We start from the raw sequence: 25,074 nt of genomic DNA, 5'->3' as shown, positions 1-25,074 counted from the left end.
TCACTTTACTGAACGTGCATCTCTGAGATGATTTGCGAATTTACCTTCTGACAGGATATAACTCTAATGGGTATAGAGGAGTTAGGAATAGAGGTTTGAATATAAGTATTAATATCTATATTAATAGTATTAATACGTGTAGCTTCAAGCATCAATGATTGAATTGTAAATTGTGAATTAATTATTTTTTAATAATCATTAAGACCACTGTCATTTGGTTTGGTAAAGTAATTCGTTAGGTTTGTAAAGCAGAGAGAGAGTAAGCAGGGAAGGGTGAAGAAATGTACGGTTGCCCGTGGATTCCGGTCCCCGAAGGTTAATGCGACGTTCACTTTACAGAACGTGCATCTCAGAATCGTAGTAACGAATTTACCTTATGACAGGGTATGGTTTTAATAGTAGCAAATAGGGTAAGGTGGAGTACACTTGTCAAATAAATTTAAATATCAATATGCAAGATCACTGTCAGTCGGTGTGGTAAAGTAATTCGCAATTATTGGAAAGTGCAAGGTATTAAAAGCATAAAAGAATAGAGAGGTAGGTATACATCCGGTTATTCCGGGTTCTCAGGTCCTGGTCTTATTAGGCTAATGCGACGTTCACTTTACTAAACGTGCATCTCTGAGATGATTTGCGAATTTACCTTCTGACAGGATATAAAATTCTAATGTGTACTGAGGAATTAGCGTTATTCAATTCGCTAATAGGTAGTAGGATACGGGGTTACATACATATATAAATAAGCAGTGATATAATAAAATACATAAGTATATTTATTATAATAGATTGAATAAGTATGCGATATCGGTTAAATAATATTGAATAGTATTGGATAAAATATTAAATAGATCGACGATTGTAACGCAGACGTATGCAGATGCAAATCGTAGATTGGAATAATATCGGAAACGCAGAGTAATATATGGCTTATGTCTGTATTCAAATTCAGAGTTCGTAATGTGAAATAAGATTGAGTTCGAAATTCAGTGGTTAAATAATTAAATTCAGAGTTCGTAATGTGAAATAAGATTGAGTTCGAAATTCAGTGGTTAAATAATTAATTAAATATAGTGATTAAATATAATGAGTGTCCGTCGCGCTTTACTATTTAGGGATATGTGAACTGGCTTAAATACAAGGTTAGACAATGTCTTATGTGCCTTGCTATGGTACACTTCGCTACTGTGTTCTTCCCTCTGAGTTGAAGAGCTGAGGAGCCTCGGTACCTCGGTCCGAAATGGCGGCTATGTCTCGATGTCTTCAGAGCCCCGTAGTATTTGCTGGTTGAGTGTTGGATTGTTGTTGACTGGAACCACTGCGACAAAATCACTGCCGTTCCGTGCCGGGAGCCGGGTTTATATACCCAAAAATGGGGCTCGCTCCTCCCATCGGGCGATGTGGCTCAGCCAATGGTAAGAGAGATGTGCCGGGGAAGTACCGGAGATAATCTGTTCCTGGTAGAGATTGCGACGGTTAAGTCCCGGAGAGATGGCTTCTTAGTAGAGATAGCGGCGTTCCTAGGTGACTCATCGCCGGTCGCTCCGACTTTCCTTATCCTATTCTCGGTAGCGATAGCTGTATGCCTTTGTTGGCTATGCGCTCCGACTTATCTTATCTTCTTCTTAGTAATCGATTTTGCAGGTGGCTGGTGACTCATCGCTATGCGGCTTGCAATGGGCCTTGCAGGTTGCAACGTGTTTCAGCGTTGCATCATGCATTGCATCACGCTATTGTTCTAGAACCTTCTAGAATCTTCTGGATGTTTCCTTGCGAGTAAAGCCGAGTTCACATAGTAAAGCGGCTTTCATACATAATTATTTAATTACTTAGTATACTTCTTTATAAGCGATATATATATATAAATATTTCAGGTATAAGAATTTTGTGTGTTAATATATATATATCGTGTACATATTTAAAATGTAGCATATTTAATATTAGTAAAATGAATATTATATCTTATACTGTCGTTGAAATCGCCGGAGAATACCATATGTCTTATGCAGTCATTGAAATCGCCAGAGAATACTACATGTCTTATACAGTCATTGAAATCGCCAGAGAATATATATAGTGTCGTCAAAGTATACGATTGATATATATATATAGTGTCGTGAAGGTGTCTCGGAACAAACCCTTTGACGTATATATATATACATGTATACGTTCTTAACCTTATTTTAGGTTTTCTCACAAATAATCAATGAGGATTTTAAATACTTATATATTCATAGTCGAACTATGGTATCCTTATTTAGTACTTTCGAACGTGTGACGGCTACAATGTTACTACGCATTACGTGTACGATTTTTAAGTCTCTTGAATTATGAATAGTTATAATATAGGCACGCTTATTCTTATTTCAGGTTTATGTTTCCTAACGAATGATCGAGAGTAGAGAGTCTTTATTAATTATGCCTTTTATGCTATCAATATTATTGAATTTAAAAGTGAATTATTACTCTGTCGTTATTTGTGAGAAGACATGTTTTAACCTACGAGTAATTATATGTGTGATTAAATATTCGTTATTACCGGTCATTCATGCAGGTTAGAGATTGTCATGACTAATAGATTAAAGAATAAAGTTTTGAAAAAGTTTGAAGTTTTGAAATTGTCTGGACGTTACACAAGTTCTCCTGCTGCCCATCTCTGGTAGAGGCCAGGAGCACAATGTCGTCTGCGTAGCCCAGTGCATTGATAAGCCGGCCACCCAACCGATAGCCAACGTCCTCCGAGAGAATTCCTAGTGCTCTATCTACGACCAGATTGAACAGCAGGGGCGACAACGGATCACCCTGTCTCACGCCACGGCCGATCTTGATGGCCGACACTTCCTTAGCGCTGACCCCCTGCAACTTGGTCAGCGCATTCGAATAGACAGCCCTTACGTACTCTCTAAACTCCCGAGGGAGCCCCAGCTCATCGAGAGTCGTATGAATAGCAGCGTGCGCAACCGTATCGAAAGCTTTCGACAGATCGACGCACGCCACATGCAGAGAACGACAGCGCCTCCGGGCGTCCCAAAGCACGGATGAAAGGACTGTGACGTTCTCACATACCCCGTCCACCGGCCGGAACCCCCTTTGGCGCCTGTCGAAGATGTCGAGGGCTGCCAATCTCTTTGCCAATATCTTGTGGAAGTGTCTTATTATAACGGATCCTATGCTGAGAGGTCGGTACTCCGTCGGACCTGGCCGATCGGACATACCCCCCTTCTCAAGGAATACCGTTCTGGTTGTGGCGATTGATGAGGGGATCGTCTCTGCCAGGAGCAGCAGATTGAACAGAAGCGCACGAAGAATCGCAGGAACATGCGTTCCACATCCTCGGCGTAATCTGGTCCAATCCGGGCGCAGTGCCAGTCCTTACGGAAATCCTGTTCACCTCTGCAGGTGTTATAGGATCCCAGAGCAAGGTCTTATCCGCCACAGGAACTGGATCCGTGGCAGCGCCATCGCCGAGACCTTCGAGGTGAATCCCTCTCGGGCCCGACTACGGCCCCGGCCAGCACTCGCAGCCTGTGCCGCCTCCCCAAACGACTCACGCAAGTCCGTCATGTCTCCATCCGCACCGCTGGAGGCCTTCATAATGGTGCGCCAGCAGTTAAGGAATTCGACAGCAGACGGCCTCTCGCGCACCGAGTCGCCCTCGAGGATACGCGACAAACAGGACTTCTTGTTCTTTCTGTAGAGGGATTGCACAATTGCATACTCCCTCTTTCTCTTCTGCTCCTTGCTCTCTCGTTTAACTGGAGGACAGTGCTTCTTTGCCGAAATGCGTTGCGGAGGGCGCACTTGTAGCGGCCGAGGGAAGATCATGCCCAGCCATCTCTCGATAGCCAAGACGTCGACCCTCCCCGCCGTCAGAGCATCTCTTGCCGTGCCAGCAAGAGTATCAGCCTCGTAGCTACGGAACGCCGCACTCTGCTCTACGAGTGATTGTATCTTGTCCCGCAGCCTCTGAGAACTTTGTTCAGGGGGAGGCTGATGTGCGCTTTGATCGTCAGTACTAGCCTCAATGGCCGCAGGAATGGTGTCGGCTCGTGTCATCACCGCACCATCCCTATCGCCCTCATCGATCACAATCGCGCAACGCGATTGGATCTCTTGGCAGAAGTCTCTAACAATCACTCGGTAAGGCTCCTGTCGCCGTTTACCCTTGATGGCTTCGAGACTCCTATTGGGGAACCTTGTCTCTAGATACTGGTTAATGAAAGGTTCCCCGGCTAAGGTGCCTTCAGCCTCAGCGCGTGCCATGAATCTAGTTTCTTCCACTGACCATCTGGCCTTTACGCGGTGAACATTGATAGCACTGTTGGCTTGTAGTGGGTGTGCACGTACTTTGTGGACACCAAGACCACGCATGTTCCGGAATCTCGCCGAACAATGCTCACAGCTGACCATCTCCTCCTCTAGGCTGTCCACTTCAGCCTGGCTGGTCCTTATAGTGATTCGCGACGGACCAGCTGCGACCCTGTCAGGGTCCTCCGCACCTCTCGCGCGCTCACTCAAGCGAGCACTCGCACGCAGACCCCGGGCCATCCGAGAACCCGGGACATCAGAATCATTCTTAGCTTTATTCATAATTTACTGCGTGTAGGGGGGCAAACGGATTGACAACCGAGAGCCCCCCAAGAAACCCCGGTCTTTCTTGGCCCCACAACTCACCATGACCGTAGGCGCATGGGCCGAAGCCCTTAGGGGCGCACTTCGCTGTACACTCGCTTAGTCGACACCTACCGAGTCTAAACTTCCAAAGTAGGCCGTTTCCGGGAGCACCACGAGGAGGTGGAGGTACAACTTGGACGTGAGAGGCTGAAGGTCCTTACTAGAGGACTTCGTTGGCGCATCACGAACCAACCACGACTCTCTCTAAGTACCATCGCGGCGTGTTGCTTTGAGGACCGAGAGAGTCATAGTTACTCCCGCCGTTTACCCGCGCTTGCTTGAATTTCTTCACGTTGACATTCAGAGCACTGGGCAGAAATCACATTGCGTCAATACCCGCGAGGGCCATCGCAATGCTTTGTTTTAATTAGACAGTCGGATTCCCCTAGTCCGTGCCAGTTCTGAGCTGAGCGTTGAATGGCGGCCGAAGAGGGACGACCACGACGGCTCGCGCCGCCACGGAAGCCTCGCAGCAAGGAAGATCCGCGGGAGGCCAAGGCACGGGACCGAGCTCGGATCCCGGGACCGGCGCGAGAACGCCGACCGTTCACCTCGCCCAGGCCCGGCACGTCAGCCAGACCCGCTTCCCGACCAAGCCCGACACGCCCCGCTCCTCAGAGCCAATCCTTATTCCGAAGTTACAAATCCAATTTGCCGACTTCCCTTACCTACATTATTCTATCGACTAGAGGCTCTTTACCTTGGAGACCTGCTGCGGATATGGGTACGAACCGGCGCGACACCTCCACGTGGCCCTCTCCTGGATTTTCAAGGTCCGAGGGGAAGATCCGGACACCGCCGCAACTGCGGTGCTCTTCGCGTTCCAAACCCTATCTCCCTGCTAGAGGTTTCCAGGAACTCGAACGCTTATACAGAAAAGAAAACTCTTCCCGGATCTCCCGACGGCGTCTCCAGGTCATTTTGGGTTACCCCGACGAACACTCTTACGAGGGCCCGAATTGTATGCGGTTCCGCTGCCGGGTTCCGGAATAGGAACCGGATTCCCTTTCGCCCGACGGGCGTGTGTCTTTCGTATAATATTTATTATTATTTGTCGACACTCGAGTATATTGTACGCCGTCATTGACATAGGATTTCTCCTAGGGCTTAGGATCGACTGACTCGTGTGCAACGGCTGTTCACACGAAACCCTTCTCCACGTCAGTCCTCCAGGGCCTCGCTGGAATATTTGCTACTACCACCAAGATCTGCACCGACGGCGGCTCCAGGCAGGCTCGCGCCCAGACCCTTCTGCGCTCACCGTCGCGACCCTCCTACTCGTCAGGGCTTCGTGACGACGCGAGAGAAGACTAACGCCCGCTCCCGGTTGCCGCCCCACTTGCCGCTGACGGCAGAGTATAGGCTCGACGCTTCAGCGCCATCCATTTTCAGTGCTAGTTGCTTCGGCAGGTGAGTTGTTACACACACCTTAGCGGATTCCGACTTCCATGGCCACCGTCCTGCTGTCTTAAGCAACCAACGCCTTTCATGGTGTCCCATGAGCGTCGAGTTGGGCGCCTTAACTCTGCGTTTGGTTCATCCCACAGCGCCAGTTCTGCTTGCCAAAAATGGCCCACTTGGCACTCTGATCCGAAGATGCTCGTGGCTTCATAATTCAAGAAAGCCAGAGATCTCACCCATTTAAAGTTTGAGAATAGGTTGAGGTCGTTTCGGCCCCAAGGCCTCTAATCATTCGCTTTACCAGATGAGACTCGCGCGCGTTCCGTGCGGAACGGCCGAGTGCCAGCTATCCTGAGGGAAACTTCGGAGGGCAACCAGCTACTAGATGGTTCGATTAGTCTTTCGCCCCTATACCCAGTTCCGACGATCGATTTGCACGTCAGAATCGCTACGGACCTCCATCAGGGTTTCCCCTGACTTCGTCCTGACCAGGCATAGTTCACCATCTTTCGGGTCCCAACGTGTACGCTCTGGGTGCGCCTCTTCTCGCGATGAGAACGAGACGCCCCGGGAGTGCGAGGCCGCATCGCGACGCGGCCGATCCTCCCTAGGTCGACGGCCAGGGCCGACCTTCACTTTCATTACGCCTTTAGGTCTCGCGACAAGTCCCAATGACTCGCGTACATGTTAGACTCTTTGGTCCGTGTTTCAAGACGGGTCCTAAGAGTACCCAAAGCAGTAGCGTCGCCGACCGGTATCGGTCTCCCGCGAGACCGCGGGAGACGTTCGCAGGCCTGTCGAAGGTGTACCGTACTGTAACCAACAGCGGGCCAGGACCGGGGACGGCGCGAAGTCCGTAACCTCCGAGTACCGTGGCGCGCGCTTGCGACGGTCTCGACGCACCGTGAATAGTGCGGCCTGATACCTTGCGCGTACCGCCGAGCATGCCGGCCGGGCGACCGAGGGTTTGTCGCGTGCCGTTTTACCGGCGACGCGACAGACACCGCACCCGGGCCGTAGACCGGCACCCAGCGGGTCGCGACGTTCTACTTGGGGAGAAGTGCACGACGACGAGCGCCGGACATCGGCGCACGGTAGCGTGCCCGCGCGCGAGCCGCAATGGACTCCGCGGGACATCGCCGACCGACGCGAAGCCAGCGCCGCTGACGATGAATCTCCCCGTTCGATCTTTTGGGTTTCTTAGGTTTACCCCTGAACGGTTTCACGTACTCTTGAACTCTCTCTTCAAAGTTCTTTTCAACTTTCCCTCACGGTACTTGTTCGCTATCGGTCTCGTGGTCGTATTTAGCCTTAGATGGAGTTTACCACCCACTTAGAGCTGCACTCTCAAGCAACCCGACTCTAAGGAGAGATCCTCCCGAGGCGCTGCACCGGTCGCTACGGGTCTGGCACCCTCTACGGGTAAGTGGCCCCATTCAAGATGGACTTGGACGCGACGCGGCACCTCGGGATAAGCGGATCCTCCCAAACACCACATTTCCCTGCGGCGGAACCGCGGGATTCGGTGCTAAGCTCTTTCCTGTTCGCTCGCCGCTACTAAGGAAATCCTGGTTAGTTTCTTTTCCTCCGCTTAATAATATGCTCAAATTCAGCGGGTAATCTCGCCTGCTCTGAGGTCGTCGCATAGTGAGTTTTCGTAGCCGTTTGCCTCCTCCGCGTCGCTCATCGTCGTCTCTCCTCTATAATATATATTAATAAGAGGGAGAGAGAGAGAGAGCGTCGAACGAGAGAGCAGCAGCGGCAGCACACGAAATACGCGAGAAGGCAAATCGCCGGGGCGCTAACCGCACACACACTCGTTGGTGGTAATGGAGACGATATATCGCGGGGTTCGAGATTCTTGGCTCTCCCTTCTCTTTTATATACGAAATTCGGGCGGAATCGATTCGACGAGTACACGACGCGGCGCGCAGGTCCCCTTTTTTCGCTTTACGAAAATTTCGTGGACTCGGACACGCGGTCGGCTCGCGATTCAAAACCCTTCTCCGTAAATAGGTAAAGGATTACGAATGCTCTCTCCGCCGGACGACGACGCGCCGTATATTTCTCCGTAATACCGTTATGTGTGCGGGCAAGGGCGCCTCGGCATAAGACGCGCGAGCGCTATCGCACCGAGAGACGCGGCACAGAGTGCGAGAGCAGTCCGGTCAGTCTGTGTGATGTACGGAGAGGAGAGACGGTGAGACAAGCGCTACCTACTTTCGGGAGACAACGACGCACGCGCCGCTCTAGGGAAAGCGGTGCTATTCACCGTCCTGACCCTTTTTTTGGCCGTTTGTTGCTCCCTTCGCGCGCGCTCTTACTCTCATCCCATTTCTCCTCGGCTCTCGCGTACACACACGACTTGGATACACAAACACGCTCCCCCTCTTAATTCGCGCAGCATTCTCTGGGCGCGCGTTCGCCAACGTTTTACACGCTTGTGCGCTTCTCCTCCTCATTATTATTATTATTATTTCGGTGTGTCATTTCAGACGACGCCAGGATTTGCACCGCGGCCGGTCGGCGCGGCACAGACACCTCGGGCGAACGTCCAACGATCGCTCGTACGCCCATTGTAAGCGTTGCACAGGGCACAGGCGACGCGCGCGCCATTCTCTGGTCGCCCGCGTCGTGGCCGTGCGCGCTTTTCGGGCGCAAGCAGTTTAGGGGTACTAAAACGACTCTCAGCCATGCGTGGTCCGGGAATTGTATCCGTGGACCGCAATGTGCGTTCGAAATGTCGATGTTCATGTGTCCTGCAGTTCACAAGTTGACGCGCAATTAGCTGCGTTCTTCATTGATCCACGAGCCAAGTGATCCACCGTTCAGGGTAATCGTTCGAAATTTTTGAGTTCGCGAAGAAACGCGCTTCTCGTTCAACCATCGTGGTCTCTTCTCTCGGACGAGAGGGAGAGAATAATCGTGGTGGCTCTTCGATCAGCCTGTCCGCGCGCTAGATAGAGTTGTGTGTTTCTCGTTCGGAGCGTCTCTCCCGCAACGGGAGAGCCGGGGCGGAAGCTCTTTGAAGAAACCGTCGGACCGACACAGTAACAGATTGGTCGAAATATCATCGATCCCTTCTCTGTGTTATATATATATTATAATAATATATGGGGATCCTCTCGCTCGGCACTCGCGGTCGCACACCGTGTGTTCTCGGCACGCTGACCGCTGCCCCGCGACAACGGGGAGGGCGCGCGTCGACGAACGTCGTGGGTGCTGCACACACGCGTGCGCGGGCATAGGTTACCACCGGTTCGCGCTCAACGCCGAATCGACGCTCTGTGTGTGTGTGGCCGGAGAATGGCACACACACGAGCGTGATCGCGAAGCGTCTCGCTCCGAATCGTCGTCGAACACCGCCGGGCGCGCTGCTCTGCTTGCCGACTACTTTCGGTCAGAGAGGCGCGACGGCGTCCGTCGTTATATCAAAACACAACCAACAAATTCCGTCAAATCCGTTATTTTCTTTTTCTCTGAGAGCGCCTTTTCAGCGCGTCCATTCAGTCGCCGACTGCTGCGAGCGCGCGTCTCTCCCAAAAGAGAGGACTCTCGACGCAGAGCAGGACCTCCGGAACGTTAATGATCCTTCCGCAGGTTCACCTACGGAAACCTTGTTACGACTTTTACTTCCTCTAAATGATCAAGTTTGGTCATCTTCCCGGCAACATCGGCAATGCCGAGACATTGCCGCGCACCAGTCCGAAGACCTCACTAAATCATTCAATCGGTAGTAGCGACGGGCGGTGTGTACAAAGGGCAGGGACGTAATCAACGCGAGCTTATGACTCGCGCTTACTGGGAATTCCTCGTTCATGGGGAACAATTGCAAGCCCCAATCCCTAGCACGAAGGAGGTTCAGCGGGTTACCCGGGCCTTTCGGCCAGGGAACACACGCTGATTCCTTCAGTGTAGCGCGCGTGCGGCCCAGAACATCTAAGGGCATCACAGACCTGTTATTGCTCAATCTCGTGCGGCTAGAAGCCGCCTGTCCCTCTAAGAAGATTTGTTTGTACGTTGGTAGTAAAAACCCGCCAGCCGAAGCCGGGGGCCTTCGCGATACCATAAGGTACGCCTATTTAGCAGGCTAGAGTCTCGTTCGTTATCGGAATTAACCAGACAAATCGCTCCACCAACTAAGAACGGCCATGCACCACCACCCACCGAATCAAGAAAGAGCTATCAATTGAAGCTTTGGTTTCCCGGAAGCTGCCCGCCGAGTCATCGGAGGAACTTCGGCGGATCGCTAGCTGGCATCGTTTATGGTTAGAACTAGGGCGGTATCTGATCGCCTTCGAACCTCTAACTTTTGTTCTTGATTAATGAATGAGGGAGAGAATGAGAGCGTTGCGGAAGTGAGTGAGATAGCGTGTATGAGAGTAATTGGTGCGAGACTCCGTAAATTCCTGTTTACGGAGACGAACAAAATTTCAAAGAGTGCGAGTGAGAAAATACTGGACATTGTGGGAGAATATGAGGAACAGATGATGAAAATGTTGTGCAAAAATGAGAGAATACAGGGGAAACTGGATGAGTGTATGCGTCGAGCGAGTCGGGATTTAGCCTACGGCGGAAGTGGAATGAGCTATGCGAGCGTGAGTGCAAAAAATGTTGAAAAGAGCGTGATTGAAAAGGTACAGGAAGTGAATGTGAAAACGAGTGAAAACGAAAGAGAAGAGTTATGCGGTAATAGTGAGAGCGGATGATGCAAGTGCGAGTGTGACAAGTGAGGAAGTAAAGGAGAGAATGACGAAGCATGTGAGCAAGTCACTGAATGTGCGTGTGAAAGCGGTGAGGAAAGTGAGGAATGGAGGTGTAGCGATTGAGACGATGAGCGAGAGTGAGTTGAAAAGAATAAGAGAGTGTGGTCAGTTTAAGAATGCTGGCCTAAAGGTTGAGCTGCCTCGCAAGATAGGCCCAAAGATCATCTTGTACGATGTGCCGAATGATATGGCGAGTGAAGTGTTAATGAGAGAAATGTATGAAAGGAGCTTGAAAGGGCGAGTGGATGAGAGAGTATTTATGGAACGTGTGCGTGTTGTGAGTAGGAATGCGAAGAAAGATGCAACCTGCGGAAATGTGATATTAGAAGTTACGAGTGCAATAAGAAATGTGCTCTGTAGTGACGGACGAGTGTTTGTGCATTGGAAGGCCTTTAGGGTGAAAGAGTTTTTCAGTGTGCTGAGGTGCCACAAGTGCTTCGCATTTGGGCACATGATGCGGCAATGCACCGAAAAGGAAAGACTGTGCCAAAAATGTGGATGTGTAGGACACATGATGAGAGATTGTAAAAAGGAAAGTGTGTGTAGAAACTGTAAGCTGAAAGGGAGCAAATGTGATCACTCGGTTCTGTCCGAAGTGTGTCCGGAATACGTGAGAGCGTTAGAGAGAGAGAAAGCGAGAATAAATGACGAATGAATGGTGCGTGAATGTGGTGCAGTATAACTGCCAGAGAACGTATGCGGTTATGTGTGATCTGGGTGAGATGATGCGCGAACGTCGAGTGAGTGTAGCACTGCTGCAAGAACCGTATGAAAGGCATGGACGTGTGGTGGGCTTGCCCATAGATATGGATGTGATTGTGTGCGAAAGTGGGACGGTGAAAGCAGCAGTGGTGGTAAATGACTCTAGGTTAGACGTGATGTGCGTGAGAGAGTGTACGAATAAGCTTGGAGTGAGTGTGTGGTTGAAGGGGGACTTTGGCGAAATGTATGTGGTGTCCATGTATTGCCAGTATGGTAAGTGTATCGAGCCGTACTTGGCGTACATGGACAGAGTATGTGAGACGGCCGGGAGAAAGCGTCTGCTGATAGGTATGGATGCGAATGCCGTCTCTCCCTTGTGGTATAGCAAGGGTGGAGGCAGCAGAGAGAGTGAAGCGCGTGGTAGAGTGATTGAGGAATGGATGATTGCGAGCGGGATGAATGTTGTTGAATGAGCCAAGCGAGTTTTACTCGTTCAGCGGGCCGAATGGGGAGAGTGACATCGATGTCACTTTCGTGAACGGCGTGAATGGAGGGTGCCGGTATGAGTGGGAAGTAAAGCCCGACTGGGGAGTGAGTGACCATAACGTATTGTTAATACGGATGGTACACAGAGAGAATGTAGGTACGAATGAGGGCATGCGTAGATGGGTGTGCAAGGACATAGACTGGGAAGGATATATGTGTGATATGCGAGAGAGTGCGTTAGAGGATGCAGCGAGCGCCATAGACGAAGCGGATGCGCAGAGCTGTGTAGAGCAAATGATGAAATGGATCCATAGTGCGAATGATCGATGGATGAAGAGGTGTAAACCTGTGTATGCCCTGAAGCTTGTGTGGTGGACGGATGAGCTTGAGAAACTGAAGAAGGCTGTAGGAAGGAGCAGACGTGCCTACCAGCGTGCGAGAAAGAGGAATGGAAGCAGAGTGGAAGAAAGAATGAATGAATATAAGTATGTTTTGCGGGAATATAAGGAGGAAATGCGAAGAGTGAAAGAGGAGAATTGGAAGCGATTTGTGTGCGTGACTGGGAAGAGGGATCCATGGAGCGATGTATATAAGGTGTGCATAGGAAAGCGTGATGGGGTAAGATTAAGTGGCATAAAAGTGGGTGATAGAGTGACGAGTACATGGAAAGAAAGCGCGGATGAGCTAATGAAGAGATTCTTCCCGGCAGCAAGGACGAACGTGGCGATAGACGCCAGGGGAGACGTGAAGGAGGAAGAAAAGCAGTTTGAATGGAGCGAAGTGGATGTGGCAGTGAGATCGATGAAAATGGGTAAGGCACCTGGTATGGATGGTGTGAGTGCTGAGATGTTGCGAGCGATTTGGCGTGCTGTCCCGGTATGGATGAAAAGAATGTATGATGTATGTCTGAATACAGCGTGTTTCCTCCCGGCGTGGAAGACTGCGCGGGTGGTAGTGTTATTGAAGTCCCCCGATAAACCTAGGTCGGACCCTGAGTCTTATAGGCCCATTTGACTGCTGTCCGTGCTGGGGAAAGTGTTGGAGCTAATGATGGTTGGAAGACTCGAGCGAACGATGTGTGGAAGAATGTGTGACGCCCAGTACGGATTCGTAAGGAATTGGTCGACCGAGGATGCATGGAATCGAGTGCATGACTAGGTGAATGGGTCGGAGAGAAAGTATGTGTTAGGAGTGTTCGTGGACTTCAAAGGAGCGTTTGATAACCTAGAGTGGGAATGTGTGATCGAGAATTGCGTGAGGTTGAATGTGAAGAAATTGAATTATGGAAGAGCTATTTTAGCGGCAGGCGTGTATGCATGATGAGTGCGTGTGACATGCGTCGGCCACGAAGATCCAACCAGTGATCTTGACTGGTACCACGGGAGTCGGGTTGCCCAGGGGGATTCGTCCCTCGTCCCGGCAATTGAGGTCGGACTCGTGAGGGTAGTGGTTGAAGCCGCATGCTGGTTAGGGGCTCTCGGGCCTCGACGGGTGAGCAGCGTATCTGCTCGGGCACCAGTCCTGCACAGCTGGTAGAGCGTTGGACAGGCGCTCGCCCCAACCGGTGGGTTGCCGAAGAGTCCTACAAACTCGGAGGCGCTACTGGTAGTTCCTGGCCTGCTGGAACGAGCTGATTGGGTTTATCCCAATTCCGCACCCATGGGGGTCGTGTGATTAAGCTCTCTGAGCAGGTACCGCACGTTAAATCAACCACGGACATCTGTTCCTATCTACTTTTCCCAGGAAGGCTACTGACGATTCGACAGTAGTACGGGCATGACGCACCCGGGGCCCCTAGGTCCCTTTCAAGCCAGGATGGGAGGCATCGTGTCTGGGGCTGCATGGCCGCGGGGAGGTTAAGTTGCGCGACCGCAAACGATCCCCCAGGGGCACCTGGCGCAACCTCTGTGGTATATAAGTCGCCTTACCCAGGTGATGGAGGCTCGGCCTGAGTGGACATTTTTTTTCCTGCCATACTCGTGGGATATACATTGAAAGAACAAAACTCAAACAAAAACACAAAAACTTGGCTGATACTTTGGTAACGACTAATGCTGGCACGAAAGTAACCGAAACTCTGAACGCCGAAAAAGAGAGAAAAAGAGAATTGCTGTTTGCGCGAAGGAGATCTGTAAGTAGATCACCACCTCCTTCGGGTAGTACCCAAAGAGACACTGAAGAGACGCATGAAGGGAACACAAGGCTGAGTGATTCTGAAAATGAGAAGGATGGATATGAAAGATTAGAACAGAGCACAGGAGTAAATGAAGTAGAGGAGATGATGGAGACAAAGGAACAGCTCGAGACATTCATGTTTAATGATAACAACAAAATAACAAAATCTGCAATAAAATACATATTGTCCAAATGGGCAGTACTAGAAAATAGACTACATAATGTAGTTTTAGAAAAAGAAAAATGGAAAGCTGCTTACCAAGCTGTTGCTGACTTGAGGCCTAAAGGACTCTCCTATGCCAATGTTACGGCAGGAACTCCAAGGACTGCTACAGGTGCTGTAAAAGAAAAAGAAAGGAGGTCAGATACTACGCACAAAGTAGTACTAATTAAACCTATAAAAGAAGACGAAGATGCGAGAACGAATAGTGAAATAAAGAAGGAGGTTATAAAGGAACTGACAAGTACAAATAAAAGGCTGAGGATAAAGGCAATAAGGCAAATGAGAGGAAAGAGTTAGTGGTGGAGGTGGATGAAAGAGACGGGGACTTTGTGAAAAGAATAAACCTAACAACAAAGAAATTGGAAAGTAGAGGAGCCAAGGAAAATAAATCCTACTCTTATAATTTATGACGTAGACAGGGAATAAAGTTTGAAGATCTCAAAGAAGATTTCATACTTAAACAACTGTGACGATCCGGATCCAATCGAAATAGAGATACAAAAAAGGGTGTGTGGAAGAAAATAGCTCTCTCGGGTGAACCCAAAACCCCCCCCAAAAAAACCCCCTTCATTTACTTTTAAGTTCCAGGGCCTCCCTTTTTTTCCCCAAAAAAAAAAAAATTCTTTTTCCAAAGCCCCTTTAGCCCCCCCCTTCTTCCCCCTTTTTTGGGGTTTGGGGCCCCGGCCTTGCGAAAATTTTTAAAATTCCCCCCTTTCCCCCGGGGCCCTCCCCTTTTTTGTTCCCCTGAAAACAAAAAAACCCCCCCCTCTTCAAAAAATTTTGCCCCCCTTTCCCCAAACCCTGTCCCCCCCTTTTTATTTTTTTTCCTTTTTCCCAACTGTTTTTTATTACCAAAAAGGTTTCCCCTTCCTTTCCCTCCCCCCCTCCCCCCCCAGGTCTTTCCCAAAAAAATTTCTTCCCCCGTATTTTAGAAAAAATTCCCTATTAAAAAAAATAAAACCGTTTTTCCCTTCTACTTTCTTCCCCCCTTCCCTTGGGGGGGTTTTTTTGGGAATAAAAACAACTTTTTAAAATTCCCCTTTTCCCCCAAAATGGGGGCCCCAAAAAATTCCTTCTTTTTTCCTCCCGGGAATTTTTTCCCCCCAAAATTTTCCTTCTTCTTTCCTCCTTTTTAAAAAATTTTAAGTTTCAAACCCTTTCCCCCCCCAAAAACCCCCCCAAAAAATTCGGGGTTTCCCTTAGAGGGGAGCGGGGTTGGTTCGTGATGCGCCAACAAAGTCCCCCTAGAAAGGGCCCTTCGGGTCCGTCCAAGTTGCCTCCACCTCCTCGTGGGCTCCCGGAAAGGGCCCCTATTTTGGGAAATTTTAAATCGGTAGGTGTGAAAAAGCAGTGAAACAACCCGAAGTGCGCCCCTAAGGGTTCGGCCCTTTGCGCCACGGTCTTTGGTGGAGTTGGGGGCCAAAAAAGGGCCCGGGGTTTTTTGGGGGGCCCTCTGGGTTTTGGCCCAATCGTTGCCCCCCCTAACACCGGGTAAATTATAAAATAAAGCTAAGAATGTTTTCGTTGCCCGGGGTTTTTCCGGATGGGGGGGGGTCTGGTGCGAGTGCCGCTTGAGTGAGCGCGCGAGAGGGGGGGAGGCCCCTGAGGGGGGTCGCAGGGGCCCGTCGCGAATCACTATAAGGCCCAGCCGGGGCTGAAGGGACACCCTAGGGGAGGGGGTAATAAAACTGTGAGCTTTGTTGGGCGAAAATTCCGGAAAACATGCGTGGTCTTGGTGTCCAAAAAGGTAGTGAAAACCCACTACAAGCCAACAGTGCTTTTCAATTTTGCCCGGCGAAAAACCCAAGATGGTCAGTGGAGGGGAAGGAAAAAAATTTCAGGGGAAAGCGCTGAGGCGGGAAGGCACCTTACCCGGGGGGAACCTTCATTAACCCATTTTCGGGGAGAAAAGGTTCCCCAATAGGAGTCTCGAAGCCATCAAGGGAAAAACGGGGACGGGGGGCCTTACCGAGTGATGGTTAGAGACTTCTCCCAAAGGACCCAAATCCCCGGGGCCGGCGTTGGGATCGTGGGGGCGTAGAGAGGGTTGCGGGGGGGTGTAAACACGAGCCGACACCTTTCCTGCGGCCTTTGAGGCTATTTATGACGTTTCAAAGCGACATATTTTCCCCCCTGAACAAATTCTCAGGGGCTGGGGGGGACAAGATACAATCAATGGGTAGGGCAGATTTGGGCGTTCCGTAGCTACGAGGCTGATTACTCTTGTGGCACGGCAAAGAGATGCTCTGACGGCGGGGAGGGTCCCCCCGTTTTGGCTATCGGGAGATGGCGGGCTTGATTTCCTGGGCCCGTACAAGTGACCCTCCGCAACCCATTTCGGAAAAAAGCACGGGCCTCCATTTTAAACGGAGGGGGCAAGGAGCAGAAGAAAAAGGGGGGAGTTTTCAATTGTAAATTCCCTCTACAGAAAAAAAAACAAGAAGCCCTGTTTTTTCGCGTACCCGGGGGGCCATCGGTTTGGGAGGGGCCGTCTGCGGTGGGAATTTCCCTTTAACCGGGCGCCCCATTATGAGGCCTCCAGCGGGGCGGATGGGACATGACGGACTTGCGGGTCTTTTTGGGGAGGCGGCGCAGGCTGGGGATTTGGGGGCCCGGGGGCCTTTTTACGTGGGGCCCCGAGGGGGAATTCCCCTCGAAGGTTCGGCGGGGCGCTGCCACGGATCCATTTTCCGGTGGGGGGAAAAGGCCCTTTGTCTGGGTTTCCTTAAAACACCTGAGATTTTGAACGGGGATTTCCGAAAAGGACGGGCACGGCCCCCGGATTGGGCCCCGATTACGCCGAGGAGGTGGTGGAACGTTTTCCTGCGATTTTTTTCGTCCCTTCTGTTAAATTTTGGGCGGGCCCCTTTGGCAGAGCCCAAAACCCCTCCAATCCCCAAAACCCCAGAACGGTTTTCCCCTTGAGAAGGGGGGGGGTATGTCCGATCGGCCAGGTCCGACGGAGGACCCGCCCCTTCAGAATAGGACCTTTTAAAATTAAGACATTTCCCACAAGATATTGGCAAAGGAGATTGGAAGCCCCGACATTTCGACAGGCCCCCAAAGGGGGGTTGGGGGGTTCCCGGCCGGTTGGAGGGGGTTTTATGTGGGAACGTCACAGCCCTTTATCCGTGTTTGGGGGAAACCCGGAGGCGCTTGTCTTCTCGGGAATTGTGGGTGCTTTCGATTGTCGAAAGCTTTGTTTACTTTTTTGCGAAACGCGGCTTTTTCCTACGATTTCTCGATGAGCGGGGGGCCCCCTGGGGAAAGTTTTTAGGGTTAGTAAGGGCGGGTCTATTCGAAGGCTAAACCGATTTGGCGGGGGGTTTCAGGCAAAGGGAAAGTGTCGGCCATAAAGATGGGCCGTGGCCCGTGAGCAGGGTGTTTTCCTTTTGTCCCCCCGCGTTCAATTGGTCGTAGTTTAAAGGGGAAAATAGGAATTCCCCGGGGGACTTTTGGTTTTACGGTTGGGGGGGCCCCGGTTTAAACCCTGCACTGGGCTAGGGCTCCCGACATTGGCTCCGGCCTCTCCCAGAGAGGGGCCTGCAGGAGAAACTTGACACGGTTTCTTTGGACCCCTTTTAGGCGAAAGGGCCCCAAATCAACGCGGAGAAAAGGGCCCGGGAAAGGATTTGCTGTCCAGGGGGGGGCCCCCGCCCGGGCAGGACAAAAAGGTGAAGGGTGGACACCAAAACCTTTTTTCCCGTGGGGGGGGGGGATGATACCGCAAAGATCCCGGTCGTTTGTCGGGAAAGTTCTGGGCTGCGAGTAACGGGTTTGCTGGGGAACTCGGCGACCCAAACCCCTTAGCTCAGGCCATCGAGCAATCACAAGGGGCACCTTTTAAGCCGCAACGCGGTGAGGTTTGTTGCGTGGGTCCCCTTCCACGGTTTATCACCGATGGGACAGTGGGTAGGGGTTTTGGGCCAAAACCCCTCAAGGGTAAGGATTCATCGTACGCACTGCGGTGCGACGTTTGGCTGGTTTTCCCAAATGATTCCTGCGGGAAAACCCTTGAACCCCGCCAAAATACGAGTGGGGGGCTTGGAATGCCTCTTTTAGAACTTTGACCCCCAATTCGAAGCTTTAAAAAAAGACTGGGGTGTTTGGGAAAGGGGAAAAGTACTTGCCCCCCCAAATGCGCGGTTTCCCAAAAAAAAACGTATGGGGGGCCTAGGCCTTTTTCTGGTGTGAAAACCAGATTGGATTTGCGGGGCCTTTAGAGTGACTAAAACCCGTGGGGTAAGACAGAAGTTTTGGGGCCCCTTTTTTTTGCGGAGTGTGGGGATGGGAGTGGGACTCAGAGGGGTTTGGGGCCCCCCAAACCCGGGAGCTCCAAACTGGGGTTATCGGCGGGCCCCCCGTTTTCCCAAATTCCCAGGGGGCAACTAGGGGAACTAAAACCCAATGGGCAAATGCATACCTTTCTAGAGCGAGATGCTCCCGAGGTTTAGGGGCGCGATCACGTTTGTGTCCCGGGTTTGGGCCCGGGAAACCGAGCGCCGGTTTTTTTCCAATGGTGAACGCTTTTTTCGGGAAGCCCCGGGGGGGAAGAAATCCTGCGGAAACATGACGACCTATCCGTAAAGGGTTGGTGGTTTTTTTACGCAGAAGGGATGGGGCGTCGAGGGGGGAACAAGCTTTATTCCCCGTTCCCGGGCCGGGAGGGCGGCCCCCCGACCAATCGTAAGGGGGGGAAAGGCCCATTTTGGGGTGACGGCAAGTAGTTTTCTAAAAAAACCCGCGTTGGAGAGCCCCCACGACCGTAGGTGGGAAGTTACGATGGGGGAATGATCGGGCACCCCGGCGTGGGGAGGGCACGGAGTCCCCCTCGAAATAAGGGTTCGTTTTACCGCCATTAAAAATTTCGGGGCCGGGGTGTCGGGATCTCGAAAAAGGATCTGAGTTGCAAAGAGCTGGGTTAACGTCCCCCCGGGCCCCGAACTTCCCCGACCCGATTTTTTGGGGGGGGTCATGGCTGAACGGGAAAAACGTTTTAACGCAATGACATCGCTTTTTAAAAAAAAAAGGGGAAGGGGGAAACCCGTGGCCCATTTTGGTGGTGCATGAGGGTGGCGCGTAGGGGTTGGGGGGCCTCCGCATAAACGCGCGATTTTGGGAAATGATCCCGTGAATGGCCCGGGGAAGTACGAGTGCCTTTGGCTAGCCCGCCTTCACGCTCCAGGGGGGTTAAATGCGAAACCAAAAAGAAAAAAGCTCCCCCAAATTCGTTTTTCGGTGGGATTGGCGACTGTGTTTTTTTGTGGGCAGTCTTTCCCCCACCGTAGACGAAACAAGCCAAATCCCCTCGTCTTTTAAAATTATTTTTTTGGACGCGAATGAATGGAAAAACGGATTCCCACTTCCCTATCTACTTATATTTTTAAAAAAAAAAATTTATAAATAGATTTAATTGGGTAATAAAATTTACCAACAGAAAATATAAAAAAATCTAATCTTTAAAAAAGAATAAACATAGGATTTTTTCATTTAAATAAAAACATTTTTTAAAACAAAAAAGGGTTTAAGTGCTATGGCTATGGCCAGGAAAAAAAAAGAATAAGGAAACAAAAGGGGAAAAAAAAAAGGGGAAAAAAAAAGGGAAAGAAGGAAAGAGAAAAAAAAAAGGAGAAAAGGAAAAGAAAAAAGAAAAAAAACCCCGGGGAAAACTCAGTAAAAAAAGGGTTAAAAGCCCCCGAATATTAAAAAACCCAGACTTATTTTATAAAGTTTTAAAAAGGACCCCAAATATTTTTTTTCAACTAATGCGCAAGGGGGTTAAAAAAAATTGCAGTGATCTAAGAAAAAAACACGGAAAAAATTTGGGGGAAATAAATTTTTTTGCAAAAGGGAAACCCTACTCTCTGGCCCGGGGAAAAAAAAAGGGTTTTTCCCAGCTTAAAACTAGAATTTTTTTATCCAAAAAAATTTTCCCCAAAGGGTTGCAATAATTAGTTAAAAAACCAAAACCCGAGTTTCTTTTTAATTAAAAAAAGAAGGGTAAAAACTGTTGCTGCCTTTTACAAGTAATCGCTTGGGGGTTATGAGGGTTTTTCTTGATTTCGGGCGTACTTTCAGTTTTTATCCGGTTTAAAAACCCAAACTTGGGGAAATTTTAGAGGGTGTGTAGCGACTTATTTAAAAAAATTCCCAGTCTTTTAAAAAAAATAATTTTTTTTGAAAAATATAAAACGAAAAAAGAAAAAAAAAAAAATTAAAAAGGGAACAAATAAATGAATGAATGTGTTTTTATGGAAAAAATTGATTTTTTAAAAACAATTTTGGGATATTAAAGAAATTTAAGTTTTTACCCAAATTTATAAAGATGTAAAAAAGTGTTAAAAAATGCAGTGAAAAGTGTAAGGGGTAATTAAAAAGTTTTTAGAGGGGGTAAAAGAAAGGGGGGGATGATGAATTTCTACAGTACTCCCCCCCAAGTGACGAATTCGTTGCGAAATGGACTTTCCCTTTTTTTTGGTGGGGAGGGGCGTAAAACTTTTCCAACAGTAGAAGAAGAAGAAAAATTTGAAGAAAAAGGAAAAGAAGAAAAAAGGAGGGTGAAGTAGAGAAAAACCGGAGCTGAAAATTTGCAGGAAAAGGAGTTTAAAAAAAGGAAAGGAAAAGGAGTTTAAAAAAGGCAGGAAAAAGGGGGCTGAAGTTTTTGGTAGAAAAAGTTCAGTGAACTGAAAATTCTAGGAATGAAGGCTGGTTTTAGAGTTCTGTTTGGAAAAATGGCAACCCTTTCCTGAAACCCTTAAAATGCAAAATTTAAAAGATCAGGAGATACGTTTCTCAAAGGAAAAGGGCCAGGGGAAAAAGGAGGGGGTGTAGTGACTTCCTAAAGTACTTCTCGAATCCAAAAAATAAATTAATAAAAAAGATTTTTGGGGAACAAAAGGTGTTTTTGCAAAAGATGACTTGTAGGGGATTTTTTGATACCCCCTATGAATTTCCCGTGTTTTTCAAGAAAGATTTCAGGATTGCCCGGAAAATCTTCTTCAATGGGAAAAAATTTCCAGGAATACGAAAAAAGTGGATCCATAAAGAAGTTCTGCAGGTGAAGCCTTTTTTTAAAAATTTTTTTGGAAAAAACCCAAGTAATCCCCAAAAAAACTAAGGGAAAAAATTTAAACCCCGTTTGGGTTTGTTTGGGACATAATCGCTTTTTCCCTTTTAAAGGTTTCCCTTTCACTATCCAGAATTTTAAATTTTAAGCGGATGATAAGTAGAAGTTCTAATCCTTTGGGATTTCCCAATTTGGTTTGTTAAAGCTTTAATAAAGCTGCTTCAAAATGAGGACCTTGATTTTGTTGGGAATCTGATAGGGAACCAAAAAAAGTTTTCTACCCCAAGTGAATTTAAAAGTTTTTTAGAAATAGTTTCAGAGGGAAAACTCCGAAATAGGAAAAAGGGTTCAGGCCATTGGAAAAAAAGATCAATCATAGTTTAAAACAATTTAAAGGTTTTAATTTTTACAAATAGGAAGGAAGTGGCCAACAATGTCAAATTACATGCGAAAGCGTTTTTATAAGGGAATTGCAATCTTTTAAAAGGGGGAATTCGGGGGTGTTTAAATCTTCGAACCCTTGACTGGAAGAAAAGTTCCCAGTCCCCTTTTCCCTTCATCTTTTTCAAAGAAGGCCAAGGGAATTTTAGTAGTAAATTGTTTAATTTTCCCAAACCCGTTTTGGGGGGAGCGGTCCCCTGAAACAACATCAAAAATTCTCTTTTGGGAAAAAGTTTAGGAAATTGGACGAAAATTCGAAGAGCAATTTCCCAAAAAATAGGTATGGTTATCTTGGAAAAGAAAAAAGTTTTTTTAAACCCGAAGTGAAGGGAAATTTTAAGAAAAAAACTTGAAAATTTTTTCATTTCTTTTTAATTCAAGTTCTTTAAAGAAAAATAAAAATAGGTTGAAAAAGATTCAAATTTTTGACCCGAGATCAGAAAAAGGGAATTTTATTTTTTCCCGAAATATAGGTTTTTTGGAAAAAGAAAAGAGCAAAAAAAGTCCAATTTTTCTGATCTGTTTTTGGGTGACGCCTTTTTCCCAATTTTTGACGGAAAGCAAAAAAACAAAGGTTTTTGATTTAGTTTTTGTTTAAACATTGCTTCTTCAAAAAAAATGTCTGAAAAAATTTTTAAAAGCCAAATAAATTTCTAAGAAGGTTTTCTATCATAAATGCTTTAAATTTTTTTTTTTTAGCTTTGGGCTAGTTTCTTTGAGGGGGAAAAAGCTATGGTTTGATATGTCGTCAATGACGTTCAAGGGGAGGGACCCCAAAAGCAAAGTCAGAAGCATAAAAAGGGTTAAAAAAAAAGGGGGGTATGAGGAGCGGATGAGAAAAGGGGAGTAACTTTTAAAAAATTTTCTTTTCATGACTCGAAAAACTAATTCCGTTCTTTAGTCCAAGAAATAATTTACTATTTTCCCCCTTGCGACTGTCCTTTAAAATTCTGTTAAAAAAGAGCTTGATTTATTTGCAGAAACCTTGAGGGCAGCGACCCATAATATTTTTTAATTCCTAAGAATCTGCGTTTAAATTTATGAAGTGTCTTAGGGTTGGGTTAACAAAAATTGATTTCACTTTTTAGGAGGGAGGTTTAACTCCTTTTTAGAAACTAAAATAACCAAAAAAAAAGGAAAAAAGAAATCTCGTTTGAACCGAAAAAAGACCTTTAGCGACATTTTTTTGTATTTTTTGTTTTTTAAGGGCGACAAAAAAAAATGGTAAAGGGAGCAAATGTTTTTTCTATTTGAAGCAAAAAGAATGTCATCAAGGGTAAAAAAAAGGCCCAAAAACCCAAAAACAAAAGTAAAGAGTTCATGAGCCGGTTGGGAAAAATTTGGGTGCGTTTTTGTAAACCGAAAGGCCCTTTCACAAAAATTTAAAAAGCCCCAAAAGGAGTAAATGGAAAGCTGTTTTGTGAAATTTTTTTTAGCGAGGGTTTTTTGTAGTACGCTTTAACAAGTCGATTTTTTGAAAAAATTTTTCTTACCAAAAAGGGAAAAAAAAGAAAAATCTTGAATTATGGGTAAGGGATAAAAAGATCCGGGGTAGTCACTGGAATTGAAATGCACGATAAACCCCCCCCACCCCCCCCCAAATCTCCAAGAATTTTTTTCCCTTTTTTGGTCCCCTATTTTAGAGGGGCTGCCCCGGAGCTGCTTGAAGGGTGCAAAAATTTTCCCGGTCCCAAACATTTGATTTAATTCTTCCCCTTTGGCCCCATTTTTGTTTTTCAAAAAGGGTAAGTCTTTTGGGAAATGAAAATTTTTGGAGAAAAACCTTTCCCAACGAATGATGTTTAACACCAAAAGGGGGTTTTTACCGGGAAAGGGGGAAAATTGGGGGGGAAAAAAAGGAAAAAAGGGGGGGGTTTCCTTTGGGAAAAGGTTTTTAAAAATTTTTGGTACACAGAATCAGGGGGAAAGTGGTTAAAAAAAGACAAAAAGTGCAACTTCTTTAATTTTCCATATTAAAAAGACCGGAAAATTTTCAATCAATTTTGTTTTTTAAAGTCAATTAGGAGATTTTTAAAAGGGCAAAGGAAAAACGGCCCCCTAAAAAAAGGACGTTGAATTCCCCGACACAAAAATTTCCATTTAAATTCCCCTTTCCTTTTAAAACCAAAGGGTTTAAAATTTTAAAATTTTTTTTAGAACCGTAAGTATTTAATTTTAGTCCCTTTGCGGGAAAAAAATTTTAAATTAGTATGCCACGGCTTCAATAAAAACCTTTTTTTGGTTAAAAAAGAATATCAGCGCCCGTAGGGCCCAAAAAAATTCAAAATTTTAAGGGCTTTTCGAAAAATTTAAAGAGGCGATTTTTAGGAAAAAACCGTCGTAAGAGCCTCACTTAAGGGCCCCCGGTTTTTTGTTTTCCTGGGAAGCCAAGAATGTTTTGGGCAATTGAACAAGGGGGAAAAAATGTTTAGCCTTTTCCCCCAAAAATTCTTTTGGTTAAAAAAAAAAAATTGAGTATCTTTAATATCTGATTTGATTTGTCTTTGGTTTCGCGGGTAAAGATCTAAATCTTCTTTCTCTCTTAGACCCGGCCCTTTTTGGGAAAGATCTCGACGCAGGAAAAATTCAAGAGGGTTCAAATTTTCGTAGCAAATCCGCCGGGAAACCAAGATTTTTTATTTTCATTTTTGGGGGGAAAATTCCGCCGACTTTTCCAAAACCCCCGTCCCGATCAGGGAATTTATCGGGGTTTCCGCAAAATTTAACCCAAAAGGAAACCTCCCCCACTAAGGCTTTAAAATCGTTTGGGTTCTATTTTGGTAAGCGTTTTGAAGCCAAATCATTTGCAAAAACTATTGCTAAAGATCACAGATAAAGACGAATTTTTCGGGGAAAATAATTCCCAAAAGGGTTTTATATTAAGTTCAATTCCAGCTAATATTTGGCTAAAAAAGTTTTTTTTGAATCCGTTTTAAAGGGGATTTTTAAATTTTTTTTTTAAATAATTTTATTAAACTGTTTCAGGTGGATTTTTAAAGAATTAGAATTTTTTTACCCAAGGCTTTTTCATCAAGAGAGAAAGGGCCGAACTAATTTAAAAATATTTGATCGAAAACGATTAAAAATTTAAAACCCCTTTAATAAAACAAACCCGGTTTAGGTTGGTTTTTGGGCCCGAAAAA

General features: G+C 47.3%; 1 non-coding gene and 1 pseudogene across 1 annotated transcript; both read right to left on the bottom strand.

Moving 5' to 3' along the window:
• Positions 1–5,354: 5,354 nt before the first annotated feature.
• Positions 5,355–7,689, bottom strand: LOC146721178 (large subunit ribosomal RNA; annotated as a pseudogene).
• A 1,064-nt stretch (positions 7,690–8,753) lies between these two features.
• LOC146721177 (5.8S ribosomal RNA) lies at positions 8,754–8,908 on the bottom strand. The gene has a single exon (XR_014925762.1). It is a non-coding gene; the product is annotated as a 5.8S ribosomal RNA (ribosomal RNA).
• Positions 8,909–25,074: the final 16,166 nt, after the last annotated feature.

Source organism: Nylanderia fulva, unplaced genomic scaffold (genome assembly GCF_048542155.1).
Source record: "Nylanderia fulva isolate GAGA-0341 unplaced genomic scaffold, ASM4854215v1 Scaffold531, whole genome shotgun sequence".
Taxonomy (NCBI): Eukaryota; Metazoa; Arthropoda; class Insecta; order Hymenoptera; family Formicidae; genus Nylanderia; species Nylanderia fulva.
The sequence above is the reverse complement of the archived record's forward strand: the minus strand, read 5'-3'. Positions and strand labels throughout refer to the sequence as shown.